Here is a 15,877-nt window from a genome sequence, read left to right on the forward strand (position 1 = left end):
GGAGGGGCACCCAAACACCAAATCACTACCATTGAGTCAATTGCAACTCACAGTGAACCTATAGGACAGGGTAGAACTGGCCCTGTGGGTTTCTAAGACTGTAACTCTTTATGGAAACGGAAAGCCTCATCTTTCTCCCAAGGAGCAGGGGGTGGATTCAAACAATGGGCCTCAGGGTTATGGCCCGACATGTCACCACTATACCCCCCGGGCTGCACTGTAGACCCCCAGCAGTTCCAGACGTGAGGGCGGAGATGCAAACAGCACCCTGGGCAATGGCGTTCCTTGCTGCACTTTTCACAGGACTCAAGAGGTGGGAACCGACATGTCCATCAACAGATGGATGGATGGACGGACACAGCGCATCGTGCACATGGCCGTACCCCACTCAGCCATCGAGACTAGGAGCTTCGGAGACACGCCCAGCACGGCTGCACCTTGAAAAGGTCGTGCTGGGCAAAATAAGTTCGTTGCGTCAAGGACAGGCGCTGCACGATCCAACGTACATGAAATAAGCAAATACAGAGAGATTAAAGGCGATTGGTGTTACCGGCGGGGGCAGGTGAGAAGGAGAGAAGGGGCGGGGGTCGCTGAGGAGATAATGAGTTTCCCATTAATGTTGGTGGAGCTGCTTGGGAAAGGACAGTGTGAACGGTTGCATGCCTTGAATGTGGTCAGTGCGGCTGACAGTACGCGGAGGAACTGTTGAGAGGCATGTAGATTTACACTGCAAGAAAGGGAGAAAAAAATGTTTTAAGATGCTGCATCTATTGTCGTAAAGTTGTTGCCAGGATGCAAATGGGAGAGAGGTTCGCGGGAGTTGATTTGGAGGAAAAGTATTCCCATTGCCCGTTCTTCTCCCTCTCCCTGGCCCATCCACCTTTCCCTCCCTCCCCTTGCCTGTCCCCTTACCGCTCCAGTCCATCTGTGGATCTGGAAAGAGCCAGCTCTCTGTGCATCTTCCCCGTCACCACTACAGAGAAAGCAAACTGTCAGATACCTTTAATACTCTCCTTGGGGGGAAAAATCGTTTTCTTTACAATTTTTAATGGTTCTATGCTATTTGATTTACCAGGCAATTTTAATTATTTAAGAACAAAGCAAAATATTTTGCTTGAAATGAAGCGCCTGGAACCGGGGTTTTTTTAAAAGCTGGATTTGTTTTAATTCCAGTAGAAACAATAAATCTCTCTCTGGAAACCGCTCTCCCTTCTGCATCTCAGCTTTCTTCTAATTAGCACCGAATAACAAAAGTATAACAGTAGCACCTCTCCTCCCAACTTTTCTAACAGCCTGTCAGAGACAGAACAGTGTGAAAAACAGCTCGATTTATGAGCGACTTTGTCATTTTTTTTCCTGTTTAGAATAAAACGAAGCCCACTCAGCCACAAAGGCCCCAAGGAAGCAACCGCACAAAATGGCCCCAGGAGGCAAGAGAATGGTCTCCCGCTCTGTGATTCTTTCAGGGAACTGGCGGTGTAACCTTGAACTAGAGCTCTTTCTTCTGGGACGATACGTTTCCTCTCCTAGAAAAATAAAGTTGTCACTAGACAGATACAAAACTGGATGGAGGGGTGCGTGGATGAGATGGATGACTGGATGGATGAAAGGAGGGTGCGGTAGCTAAGTAGGTAGATGGGTGAATGGATGGAATAGATGGGGAGAAGGAAGGATGGGTGGATGGGTGATGATGGGTGATGATGGGTGATGATGGGTGATGATGGGTGGATGGATGGATGGATGGGTGATGATGGGTGGATGGGTGGATGGATGGATGGATGAGGGAGGGAGAGTAGGAGGGATGGGCAGAGAGGATGGGTGGATGGGTGGGTGGAATGAATGGGTGGATGGATGGATGTATAGATGGATGGGTGGATGGATGGATGGATGGATGGATGGATGGATGGATGGATGGATGAGGGAGGGAGAGTAGGAGGGATGGGCAGAGAGGATGGGTGGATGGGTGGGTGGAATGAATGGGTGGATGGATGGATGTATAGATGGATGGGTGGATGGATGGATGGATGGATGGATGGATGGATGGATGGATGGATGAGGGAGGGAGAGTAGGAGGGATGGGCAGAGAGGATGGGTGGATGGGTGGGTGGAATGAATGGGTGGATGGATGGATGTATAGATGGATGGGTGGATGAATGGATGGATGGATGGATGGATGTGTGGATGGATGGGTGGAAGGATGGATAGGTGGGTGGATGAAATGAATGGATAAATGAATTAATGGGTGAGTTCATGGATAGAAACAAATATATATACACAACACTGTGCCTGGCATGATTGGCTGGTTTAAATACCACACTTGTGTTAGGTGTGCTACATTTAATGACCACAGTCACCCTATGTGGGAGGTTCCAGTGTCTCCTTGGCTTGCTATATGCTCTGTCTGAAGCCCACCATCACAAAGTTAGAAAACAGCAGACGCGAGGCTCCAGCCCTGCCTTGCGTGATTCAGCAAAGAGGACATGTAAGCAATGCTTCCTAGCAGATTGAGTGTGTCCCTTCTTCTCATGACCTACTGGGATTCTGAACTCCCCGAAGGAAGTCTGGATTCTCTCAAAGACAGTTTTTGAGCCATGATGAGAGGAGGCATACAAAGAAAGCAACTTGACATTGTGGATGGAGATGCTGAAGTAGGAGAAGGCAGGAAGCATCCACTAGCTTCCCAACTTTTGTCTGCCTCCTTCTGAAATTTACACCGCAGACCATTCATCGTTCATACTGCCCCAGCAATCATTTTTCTCACTGATGACAGGTTTATGTTACTTCAATTCAAATATCTGTATTCCCTATGTGGTTTTTAGGGTTAACGCTAGGGGAGTAGAGCCAGAGAAGGTTAAGAAGACTTGAAACACTTGCTGATGAAGGTCAAAGACTATAGACAGCCTTCAATCTGGATTACATCTCAACATAGAGAAAACAGAAATCCGCACAACTAGACCAAGAACTAAAGGGATAAAATATTGAAATTGTCAAGGATTTCATTTTACTTGGATCCACATTCGACACCCATGAAAGCCAATATCAAGCACTCACTGCATCGGCAAGTCTGCTGCAAAAGACCTTGATGTGCTAAGAAGCAAACGGGTCATTTTGAGGACTAAGGGGCACCTAAGCCGTGGTATTTTCAGTCGTCTCACATACACGTGAAAGTTGGCCAATGAATAAGGAAGTCTGTGTAGGCTGGGTTGACTACAGAAATAAATCCAGTGACACTCTTCTACGTCTAAGAAAGAGCTTTGTATCAAAGAGCAATTGCATGTCAAGAAAACACCCCACCCCACTCCACATCAAGTCCGTAAGTCTAGTACCAGTCCATAAGTCCGATACTAGTCCACGAGTCTTTCTTTAGACTCACACAGCCAGCCAAATGCAGTGATGGGAAATGCAGGAAGGTCGCAGGCCGGTGGGTGCAGAGTTGTGTGGATCCATCACAGGGCTCTTGCAGCAAGGTGAAACAGAGAGGGGAAGTTCCCCGGATGCTCCTTAAGAGAAGGCCACGCCCACAAGGAGGTACTACTTGACAGGCTAGACTCCACGCCTTCACTCTGTTTATCAAGTTGGCAGGGGATTACGTAACTACCACAAGACCAAAGACGAATCAATGCCTTTGAATTACGCTGAAAAGTATTGACTATATCATGAACTGCCAAAAGAATGCCCAAATCTGCCTTGGAAGAATACTCCTTTGAAAAAGTGAGGATGGTAAGGCTTTGTCTCGCCTACTTTGAACATGTTGGGACTGCTTCATCTTTCCCCGTCAGAGTGGTAGGTGGATTTGAACCGCCAACCTTTTGGTCAGCAGCACAATGCTTAGCCCACCACACCACCGCAGTTTGTTGTCCACAACAATACTAACTAAAAACCAACTGCCATTGAGGTGGTACCCACTCCTAGTGACCCTAATTGGTCACACCAGAACCGCCCTTATGAGTTTCTGAGATTGTAACTCTCTGCGGGAGTAGAAACCTTTGTCTTTCTTACATTATTAGGAGTCCTGGGTGGTACAAGCAGTTAACTTCTCCACTACCTGTCGAGAGAAGGTTGCTGGTTCAAACCCACCCAGAAGCAGCTTGGAGGAAAGGCTTGCAGACCTGTGTCTTCCACGCCACAGAGCTGGAACCCTTGTGAAGCGAAGTTCGGCGTGCTCTCCACTCGATGGCCAGGAGACCTGCAGGTGTCCCTGGCTGCAGCCAAGCCCTGGGGAGTGGTGCTCTGGGTTGGCTAGTCGGGGCTCCTACGTGGAAAGGTTCAAGCCAGAGGAAGCTCATGAGAACCTTTGACATTTTGAGTGAGGCTGAGAGAGAGACGATCTGAGGAGATTTGGTGGAGAAAAATGAAAGGACACTTAAGAAAAGAAGAAGAAAAACCAACCCTTTGCTTTTGTATTTGTTGTCAACGTCTCCAGGAGACAGGGCCAACATGAATCACCAGGCACAGGGGAACGTGCCCGGCCTCTCCCTCGTCACGAGCCCCTGTCATCAGCACCCAGCCAATGTGCTCAGCCTTGTCCCAGGGCCGGGCTGCGAGAGGGGGCGGCAGGTGGAGGGGGCAGAGCACCACGGGGTCCCCCTTTCCCACCCCACCCACCGGACCGGCTCCGTTTGGGAAAAAACAAGGGAGCCGACCTTTGGGGTTGGGCCAGCGCTGCGCGCTTGTGGGCTGGAAAAATGTTTATCCGTGCCTCCAATCCGAGACTCCTTCGGCCCTGGGTTTCACAATGCACAAAAGGTTGGTGTTGCAACCAGGCCTGCCCGTAGCAGCCTCCACTCGGCTTTCTCAGCCAGCGAGAGGGTGAGACTGGTTTGCGCAACCAACGTTTTATGATTTTGGGGGAGTTTTTGCGTTTTGTTTTGTGTTGTCTTCGAGGAGGGAGGGGACCAAGAGACGAATGGTGTGTGTGTGTGTGTGTGTGTGTGTGTGTGTGTGTGTGTGTGTGTGTGTGTTCCATCCATGGAGCTTGCTGTCTTTGAAGTTAAAGACCGGTTATAAATTCCTTGAAGTTTGTCTATTGCCTTTTATATTAGCATGTTAACAAGCCTTAGAGACCCGACCCAGCTTGCAGGAAAGCACAGCTGGGTTGATCCCTGAACCGGAGCTTTAATTCAAACCAGAACCGGGGCCTCGGAGCCGGCCCTGCTGGTGTTTACAGATGCAGCAGGAAGAGCCCGCTGCCACCCCCAAGGAGAACCTCCATGGCCATGCTCCCCCTCCCCCGAGCCCAGTTGGGATTAATTAGGAAAGGAAATGCCACAACGCTCGCAATGGCTCCTGGAGGAGAAACCTTTGCACCAGATGAAGTTCAACAATGAGGACGGCAAACGCAGACAAAGAAGATAATGACTACATGGAATCACAACGCCGCCTCCCAGACATGTGCTGCCTGGGAACTAAGGTCTTTGTCAGTCAAGGCCACCAAAGAAATGAACTTCCGACTCCTCCTGGGAGACTCCTGGGACAGTGCTTGGGCGGGGGGAGGGGAGGGTGGGAGGAGAAAGGAGAAGGCGGGGAGGGAAGAGCGAGTCTAGCGCTCCAACTGGGCAGAAGCCCCTCGCCTGAGAGAACTACTTGTTGAGCAACGTTCATCACGGGAGGGAAGCAAAGTGAGAAATATGTTCATGTGGTTCCAAGTCCAAAGGGGAGTTCTTTCTTCAAGAGGCAGCGGGAATGTGTGGGGGGGGAGGAGATATATTCTATGTAACATATATATGTATGTATATATGTAACCACCACTCACTATTTGTCTTGGGCACATGCCATTCATATGCTGAGGAGACACCGCCATGCACGGAGTACGGCAAAAGGAAGACACCCTATCCCTCCTTCCTGTCCCTTTGGTTTGCGTGTCGTTCTAGGAGGGGGCTTCCAAACAGTTCCTGGGGAAAAAATGCGAAACGGAATCCCATGATCTGCTCATTTTCCCCCAGGCCTTTAGCAGCCCCTGCATGTTACAGAGAGTCTTCCTGACCTGGTCGGAGTGCAGTCAGCATTCAAATGGTCTGTGTATTGCCGTGTGTCTAGTCCGGCATGAGGAGCAGCAGAGTAAGGAGCATCCACCCCGAGTCGGGTCAGAGCGGAGGAACTGCACCCTTGAACTTCTGGGTCCGAAAGTTTCCAGACAAAACCTCGGTCGTCATGAGACCACCCCAGGGATGCCGCTCCAAGGTGGACTCTCTTGGCCTCTGTTTGTAAACCGTACCCCGGGCAGAACCTGATCTTAGAGCTGGTTGCTTCTCTTCAGAAGGCAACACATGGGGGGTAGGGGGTGTGGGGCTCAAAAATATTCATGGAAAAAATGAATTATTTCCACAGATTTTTCTGAAAGCCCAGCGCCTCCTCCCCTGTTACACAAAGAGATTTGCACGAGAACAACAAGTGACATAAATAACACAACAGCGGCGGCGTGGTGGCTGATGTTGAAAATCGAAATATTGCACCTGGTGCGCAGGGTGCTTCCAGAGGAAGGCGTCCAGCTCGACTTGACAGTGGCCTCTGGGACCCAGGCGCCCTGGGGACACACACTCTCCTCTCCAGAGGGCATCTGGGTCCAATCAAAGAGAGGGCTCGTGCCCTGGCCACCTGCCACACATGTCCATTCCATGCTGTGTCCCCTTAAACAGCGGACGGTGTCCACGTACCTCCCACACATCAGAAAGGCCTTCAGGGAAATGGTGGGGGTCGGCTTTTTTTAATATATTATTTTGATGAGATTTCAAGGAAAATAAATAAGGAAAATGTAAACACTGAGAGAAAATGTATACTTCCCCCACGGCCTGCCCCGAGCCCACCATATGTTGAGTTTTCACGCCCCTTGGACTTTCTGATTGTGACCAAAATCCACGTGCATCTGGTTAGGGAACCAACAATATGGCCCCAGAAGTGTAAACAATGGGAATGGGGCTTCACGCTCATTGAAACCATCTTGTCGAGCGGAGACCCCGTTTGTGGGCCAGAGTTGGGACTGGACACGTCACATGACTTGGAGGAAGCCAAGGGGCAGGGGCGATGATGGGCCGTGAGAGGTGGGGGTGTTCTCTTCGGGTGAGCAGGTCATTGTCTTGGGGAGGCCTGGGCAGCAGGGACTTGGAGGCAAGGGGTTAGAGTGGGATGAGGCCTGGGCCGAGCTTTACTGCATGAGACACAGGTAAAGGGGGCAAAGACACGCTCTACTTCAAGGATTATGCCCCGCACTCAGGAGGACATGTGTAGATCCCAGTCCCAGGGCTAGACTGGAGAGGTGTGGCCCCCAAGATAAAGCCACAGGGATGACGGGAGAGGGCCAGAGTCACAGACGCACATCACAGACAAGCTGTCCAGAAGCCAGGCCCAGAGCCTGGAGAGGGTTCAAGTTTTCCTTTGCGCTTATTCTCAAATCAATTGACTCTTTAAGACCTCGCGGGCAGAGTAGAACTGCCCCAAAGGGTTTCGGAGGCTAGAACCCTGTAAGGGAGCAGACAGCCTCATCTCTCTCCCATGGAGCAGCTGGAGGATTGAAATCACCGACTCTGGGGTCATAGAGCTCCACACTGCACCCCCAGGGTTCCCTCCAGGACAGCATGGTGGTGTCCGGGGCCTTCCGGCTTGTTCTGGCTGATCGGGACACTACGGACAGCAAGACAAAGTCCACTGGGTCCTGTGCGATCCTCACCATTGTTCTCATGTTTGCGCCACTGTAGCGGCGCCGCCTCAATCCCTCTCCTCGAGGGACTTCCTCTTCCGCGACCCCTCTACCAAGCACAGTGTTCTCTTTCAGGGACCAGTCTCTCCTGCTGACATGTCCAAAGTACGCGAGACCAAGTCTGTCCCCCCACACCGCTCTGTTTGTTCTTCCAGCCGGCCATGATTCTTTCAAGATTCTTCACCAACACCATAGGTCACGTGCACTGATAGTGAAACGGATGGCTCTGTTCTGCCGCACACGGCATGGCTATGAGGGAGGATGGACGCAATGGCCCCAGACAGCGGCAATAACCCCGTGGCATCCACAGTCCAGGGAGTCCCTTCTTTTAACAGCTCATGTTTGTCATTCGGTGATTCACTCATCTGTTCAACAGGTGTTTGTTTGTTGCTCAAACTGTTCTGTTCATGGGGGTGAGTGGGGGGGGGGGAGAAACAAAGAGCCTGCTCTCATAAGACTGGTATTCCACAAGGGAGGCAGACAATCTAATAAACACCTAAATAAAATACATAGTGTGTGTGATAGTTAGGTTTCTTGTCAGTGTGACTGGGCCAGGATTCTCCCATGACCTGGTCTCACACAGCGTGGTCATCTCCAGGATGGGATCTTCAGTGAAGCGGAAGACACTGTCATGATACAATTGAGAGAAGTTTGACTCTTAGTGCCGACTGACAGTGTGTGGAAGCTAGCTAGCTTCTACTGCTGGATCTGGACCCTACATCTGATTTGTCAACCTCCTGTCGTTCAATTGCCTGCCGCTCCCAGGAGCCATGAGCAACAACTGACCTCAAGAAGCCATTCGGCTCTGCATCCACCAGCCAGTGGCCCTCCAGCTTCATCTTCCTGCTTCCTGTTCAGCAGCCCCTGCAGCTACAGGAGTCACGAGAAGTCTCCAGCTGACAGAAGACCCACAGACTCAAACCGGACTGAACTTAGCCACTTCCACAATGGTGGGAGCCATTTCTTGACATAAGTTTCTTTCTCTCTACATCCACAAACAAGCGTCACTAGCTTTGCTTCTCTAGAGAACCCAGCCTACCACTGTGTGTGAGGTCAGGTTCTCAAACTCACCAGCAGCTCCATGGGAGAAAGCCCTGGGGATCCTGCCTCTGGAGAGTGTGTTGTTGTTGTTGTTGGGTGCCCTGGAGTTGATTCTGAAACACAATGACCCTATAACAGGACAAAGCACGGCCCGGTCCTGCATCATGCGCATAATTATTGTGTGCTTGAGCCCATTGCGGCAACCATTGTGTCTGTGTAGTTCTACTGTCATGTAGTTCTACTGTCATGTAGTTCTACTGTCATGTAGTTCTACTCTCATGTAGTACTGACACATGGGGTCACCATGTGTCAAAAATCAACTCACTTAACAACAGCAATTGTGTCAACCCAAATCGTGCAAGTGAAACTCTCTCTCTCTCTCTCTCTCTCTCACACACACACACACACACACACACACATTTTTGTTTGACAAAAATGGGATCATGTTAGAACACATCCACACAAAGCTTGAAGGCCTTCTATTTCTGGGTTCTCCTTCCCAATCTGTGGTATCTTTTAATGATAAGAGACGGATTGGCACAAAGGGTCTTGAGTGTGTCAAGGGGAGAGGAAGGGTGAAGGTGACATGAAGCAGTCATACTAAGATGCAAATCACACTCACTGCCATGGAGTCAATTTTAACTCAGAGCAACCTCGCCGGACAAGGTAGAACTGTGCCTGTGGGTTTCCAGTCCCATAAATCTGTATGGGACGAGAAAGCCCCATCCGGGGGCGGCTGGTGGTCTGGAACGGCCGACCTTGCTGTTAGCAGCCCAACGTGAAACTCATTATACCACCAGGGCTCCTTACACAGACGCCACGCCATCATGAAATGAGCACATCTCAGCTTATACCCAGCTCGAGGCTCTTATATCATCTCCAGAAGCTGATGCCTGAAATCTAAAACGACAAGACAAATTGCGTTCCTTAACGGGGTCCTTTATTCCACTATAACGGAGTTTTTAAAAAATCACACAGCAATGTTACACTCAGAACAAACAAACTGAAAGTGGGAGCATGACTTTTGTTTCATCATATGTCTTGAATGATCTTCATAGCCACCTCTAAGTGCTGAACTCGTTTTTAATAGACTTACATTTTTGATGGGGAGTGGGGAGCGCTAAATACATGGAATTGGGGCCTGAGGAAGGATTCCTGGAGGTGTGCTGTTGACGACTGGCTGCATCTTTCTCCCACAGAGTGGCTGGCGGATTTGAACCACTGGCCTTTTGCTAGCAGCTGAGAGCATCATTGCTTGGAAAACGGCACGCAGCCCACATCTGACCTGCTCTTCTAGCTCCACACCGGGCGAAGGAGTGTCAGAATCTGTGTCAGCCTCCGCATGGTGCCGAGGTCAGCACAGATCTCCCCTCCAACCATCCCTCCCAAGGCGCTGCGTTCCTGTGGCTGGGCTCAATCGGTCAGTGCACGGCCCACAGTGAGCTCCTGGACACTGCTCAGCATGATGGGGTTTATTAGGGAAGATAACAGGTTACAATTCGGGTGAGAAATGTCAGCCAGGGCAGTTTCTTCTCTGCTTTTCCTGCAGGCCAGCTGCTCTCTGGCCCTCAGCCACTTGGCCAAGCCCCTTTGGGGGCTGCCAGTAAATACCCTTAAGGCATGCCACTCTGCTGTAAGCTTCAACCCCAAAGCTCTCCGCTCCAGCTCTGTTCTTTGGGTCAGCGAACTCCACTCCCCCAAACCAAATGCTTAGAGGCACCCTGCTCACATGCCAGCCCCATCGCACTCCGCCTGACTCTCTGTGATCCGGGAAGTCCATGGCTCTGTTCATGCTCCGGCTCCTGGTTCTGCTGCTGCTGCTCCTCTGTCACTCCTCTGGAGCCACAGCGTCTTCTGGACCAAGGACGTTCAGTACATTGGGATCTCAGGGTCCAAAGGACATGCTCTACTCCAGGCTCTTCTCTATTGTTGATAATAAAAGACCCCTTCCTGCTTCTGAGACAGCTGGTTTTATACCCAGCAGGATGGAAATCACAGTCAACCCTGCTAACAATCACTCAGAGCAGAATCACATAGCCCTGTGAGTGCTTCCCCCCACTTTCCCACCCAGGCCCATTAGGGAAACCATGGCCGTTGGGTGGGTGACACAAAGTCTCTGGCTAGAAGAGCCATGTTCAATAATTCCCCGCATTACATTTCTGCACCAGCAAGGCCCCTCTTAAAGAGAGGAGCCACTCCGTAGGAAGCCCTATGGGGCAGTTCCGCTCTGTCCTATGGGGTCACTGTGGGTCAGGCTGGACTCGATGGCAAGCGGTCAGTGCTAAGCCCTCTGCTCTCCTGGACACCGCATTCTAACTTCAGAAAGGCAAACACAGAAAACGTGCTTCTGACCACTTCTATGCCCATTATCCCCGGCACTGGTTGCGTTTCCCACGAGGAGCCGGCATTCTCTTCCATGGGGTCCTGGTGGCTCCACTCTCAGTACTCTTGTTTCCCAGTCCCCCTTCACCTCTCCTTTTGAGGAATTGTTGGTTTTTAGATCTCCTATGGACGTTTGGCTTATTTTCACCTGTTATTTGGTTAAAAGGCGACGTCAGGGGACAGTTTCAGGTCACGGTTTAAAGCGTGTCTCAGGGTGTCCTCTGGTTTCGACTGGCCCAATGAGGACAGACTTTTTAAGGGGCGGAGTTCTACTCTGTGTTTCTCTCCCCGCCTGAGAGTCTCTGCCTCCCTGATGGGGAGATGCATCTGCTGTCTGTCGGCGCTTCTGACCTCAGGAAATCCATTTCATCTCCACCTTTGAAATTGATCCCTAAGCCCAGGCCTCGTCCCAGGTTGTGGTGTGTGTGGTGGGGTTGGGGGTTACAGGGGTGGGCGCTGGTTTTCTGTGTGGGTAGCCTCTGGTCTGTTCTGCGATGTATACAAACCACATGGAATTGGTCCTTTCAAAATGGAAGATTTGACAGCTATTTACACACTGAGTGGGAGCCAAGCTCGAGCCACTTGTAAATGTTTACATCGGCTGGACAGCTGCAGCAAAGCAGAGGCAGCCTGGGCACCACGGCCAGCCCCGAGAGCTGCAGCCGTCATCCTTTCTCTGCGACGGACGTCACTCAAGCCACCTTGGCCGCTGGACTGGGAAGGGGGGCATTTAACCCCTGTTTCTCCCACAGTCCAGCCCACCATCACCCCTCTCCTGGATTATACCTTATATTCTACTAAGGACCCTAAAATAACACCCACCCTCCCTGCCCCTTCCCCTTCCCAGCTCTTACTGACATTAAAGACCAGACGTTTTTGGCGTTGAAAAGCAAAGACGTTGCTTAGAGGGCAAAGGTGTGCCTGAACCAAGCCATGGGATCTGCAACTGCCTCGTATGCATGTGACAGTGGGACAGTGACTAAGACAGAAGAAGAATCGCTCATTTGGATTTGATTTATGGTGCCAGGGAAAAATATTCAAGGTATCGTGGACTGCCAGAAGAAATACAGCAGAAGCTCCTTAGAGGCAACATCGGCAAGAGTTTACCTCCTGTACTGTGGTCGGGAGAGACCCGTCCCTGGAGCAGGAAGGTGGGGCAGTGACAGAGGAAGGCCGGCAACAAGACCGATGGCCACCGTGAGGGTTCCTGGCCCAGAAAGAGAGCAGAGTTGAAGCTGAACGGCAACTAACGCTCCACTAGTTCAGCTCGGTTCTCTTCCTCCACGAGGCTAATGGGCACTGGTGGGCACCGGTCAAGTCAGGACCTTGCGAGCCTTGGAGTTTATCTCAGGCCTCTGAGTGAGAGGCTGCTCTAGGCGGCAGGACCCCAGGCTTTGAGGACCCAGCCCCTGGCCTGCTGGAACTGGCATGGGGGCGGTCACTGCTTTTGGTGAAGGGGGGGGGGGGAGCAGTAGGGTGGTCAGCAAAGGCTTCTCTGAAGAGGTGATAGGAATAGTCTGTGGTGATGGATGTGAGGTTAGGGAGTGGGAGGAGTGTGGGGCAGGGAGGAGGAGGAGCGTGGAGCAGGGAGTGGGAGGGGCGTGGGGCAGGGAGGCGGCTGTAAGCTCCTCAGCTCAGACTGAGAGAGAGGTGGGCTCTGTGGGAACTCGGCGTGTTGTTTTCAGAGGGCTCCCTGACTGCTCTGTAGTGAAGAACCAAGGCAAGCTTGACAGACTTACCCAATGCAATGTGTCTTTTGATCTCCTGACTGCTGCCTCCATGAGCATTGATTGTAGATCCAAGCAACACAAAATCCTTGATCACTTCGACCTCTTCTCCATGTATCACGATGCTTCCTATTGGTCCAGCTGTGAGGATTTTGGTCTTCTTCACATTGACTTGTAATCCACACTGAAGGCTGCAATCCTTGATCTTCATGATCAAGTGCTTCGAGTTCTCTTCACTTTCAGCAAGCAAGATTGTGTCCTCTGCATTTGCAGCTTGTTAATCAGTCTTCCTCCAGTCCTGACGCTGCGTTCTTCTTCTTACAATCCAGTTTCTCTGATATTTGCTCAGCATGCAGATTGAATACGGATGGTCAGAGGATATAACCCTGATGTATACCTTAAAAAAACCAACAAACGAAACCTTGTTCTGTTTGCACAACTGCCTCTTAATCCACGTGTAGGCTCTGCATAAGCACAATGACATGTCTGAAATTTTCCTCCTCTTCCCAAGGTCATCCACAGTTTGTTTTAGTCTACACAGTCAAATATATTTGCATAGTCAATAAATCACAAGTAAACATCTTTCTGCTGTTCTCTGCTCCGAGCCAAAATCCATTTGGCATCAGCAATAATATTCCTTGTTCCATGTCCTCTTTTCAATTTGGCAGCTTCAATCTCTGGCAGCTTCTGTCAATGTACTGCTACCATAATTGTTGGATGATCTTCAGCAAAATTTTACTTGCATGTGAGATCGATGTTATTGTTCTATAAATTATGCATTCTGTTGCACCACCTTCCTCTGGAATTCATACAAATATGGATCTCTTCCAGCCAGTTGGCCAGATATCTGTCTTCCAAAGTTCCTGGCGTAGACAGGTGAGTGCTTCTAGTGCTTCGTCAGCTTGTTGAAACATATTCATTGGTATTCCATCAATTCCTGGGGCTTTGTTTTTGCCTAATGCTTTCAGCGCCGCTTGAACTTCTTCCTTCAGCTCTATTGGCTCTTGGTCATACGCCACCTCTTGAAAAGGCGCCATGTCAACTAGTTCTCGTTGGTACCGTGGCTTTGTGCACATCCTTTCCCTCTTCTTTTGAGGCTCCCTGTCTCATTCAATATTTTCCCCATAGAATCTGTAACTATTCCAACTCAAGGCTTGAATTTTTTTTTCTTGAGTTCTTTCCATTTCAGATCTGCTGAGCATGTTCTTGTCTTTTGGGTTTTCTAACTCTAGGTCTTTGCACATTTCATTGTAATATTTGACTGTGTCTTCTCAAGCTGCCCTTTAAATTTTTCTGTTCAGCTTTTTCACTTCATCATTTCTCCCATGTGCCTTAGCTAAGCTACGATTAAGAGCAAGATTCAATCTCTTCTGACATCCACTTGGATCTTTTCTTTCTTCCCTGTCCTTTGAGTGGACTTTCGCTCTCTTCATGTCTGATGGTTTTGTGTTATCCCACCCCTCCTCAGGCTTTCTGTCCTTACTGTAGAAAGAAAGATGTGCCGCCCATTGTTAGAGCTTAGAGGTGAGGCCACTTGCTGGCCGATGAGCTCACAAGTGCAGGTAGTGTGCTACATGATGGGCAAGGTTTTCACTACACCACAAGGGTCTCTCTGACCCAATGAGTGGAGTGTGTTAATAATCCTTGCTACAAATATTAAAAATAAAATGTGGACCTGTACTTTATGAACTATACAAAGGCACTCAACTGTGTGGATCACAACAAATTATGGATAACATTTCCAAGAACGAGAATTCCAGAACCCCTTATTGTGCTCCTGGAGAATGTAGACTGAGAGACAGCCACTTCAACAGAACAAGAGACTACTGCATGGTTTGCCATCAGGAAAACGGTGGGGCAGGCATATATCCCTTCTCCATCCTTATTCAACCTGCATGCTGAGCAAATAACGTGAGACTGGACCACATGGAGAATGCGGCCTCGGGCTTGGAGGAAGACTCACGAGCAACCTGCCATCTGCAGACCACACAGCCCCACTTATTGAAAGCAAGGAAGACCTGAAGCACTCACTGAGAAGAATCAAATTGGGAGCCTTCCGTACAGGTGACACCTCAACATCAAGGAGGGAAAACTCACAGCTGGACCAGCAGACAGCATCCTGCAGACAAGTGCCGAAAGATCAGAGCTGTCAAGGATTTCACTTTACTTAGCTCCACAGTCAAGTTCCGTGGAAGTCACGGTCAGGAAATCAAACGGCATACGGCAGTGGGGAAATCTGGTATGAAAGACCACCTTAAAGCTAGGATATCACTTTGAGGACCAAGATGTGCCTGATTCAAGCCATGAGCGTTTTGGTTGTGTTTTGTTTTTATCCTTTTAGCAGGAGCTCGCAACAGCTCTTATCACAATCTCACATCCATCCATTGTGTCAAGTTGCCATTCATCATCATTTTCAAAACATTTCCTTTCTACTTGAGCTTGGTATCAGCTCATTTTCCCCTCCCTCCCCCACTCTCCTTCATGAGATCTTGATAATTTATAAATTATTGTTATTTTTTCACAAGCCATGGTCTTTTCATCCCCTCCTCCACACCCAAAATCTAGAAAATGGATGAAGAATGGACGCTTTCCAGTGATGGCATCGTTGAAAAACTTGGGGCAGCCATAGATGGGCAGAAGCAGTAGACCCAGAATGCTCCTGAGAATCAAGGACTCGTGCTCTGGGCACGTGATCAGGTGGCTCAATCCCTGGAAAAGGATATCGGCTTGAGAAAGGCCGTCATGGAAAAGGAGGAATGTCCTCTGTGGGACTAAGGAATACAGGGGCTGCCACACGGGCTGCAACAAAGCAATGATGGTAAGGATGGCACAGAGCGTGGAGGGTTTTGCCCACAAGGTTGCTCAGAGGTAGAGACGACTTGATGGCACCTGGCAACAACCTACTGGGAGCGGATAAATTTCTGTTTATTAAAGCCACGTTCTTGTGGCCTTTCTGTGGAAGCATGACTCGGTCGCTCAGCTGGTTTCGTGGGAGGGGCAGAGGCAATTCATGCTCCTGGAACGGAGGGTCCCA

The 15,877-nt window shown here is 50.0% G+C and overlaps 1 non-coding gene across 1 annotated transcript; it reads left to right on the forward strand.

The window, feature by feature from the left end:
- The first annotated feature begins 14,343 nt into the window (after nucleotides 1-14,343).
- On the forward strand, nucleotides 14,344-14,498 carry LOC142423598 (small nucleolar RNA SNORA62/SNORA6 family). The gene has a single exon (XR_012779216.1). It is a non-coding gene; the product is annotated as a small nucleolar RNA SNORA62/SNORA6 family (small nucleolar RNA).
- The last annotated feature ends 1,379 nt before the right edge of the window (nucleotides 14,499-15,877 follow it).

This window comes from Tenrec ecaudatus, chromosome 12, assembly GCF_050624435.1.
Source record: "Tenrec ecaudatus isolate mTenEca1 chromosome 12, mTenEca1.hap1, whole genome shotgun sequence".
NCBI lineage: Eukaryota > Metazoa > Chordata > Mammalia > Afrosoricida > Tenrecidae > Tenrec > Tenrec ecaudatus.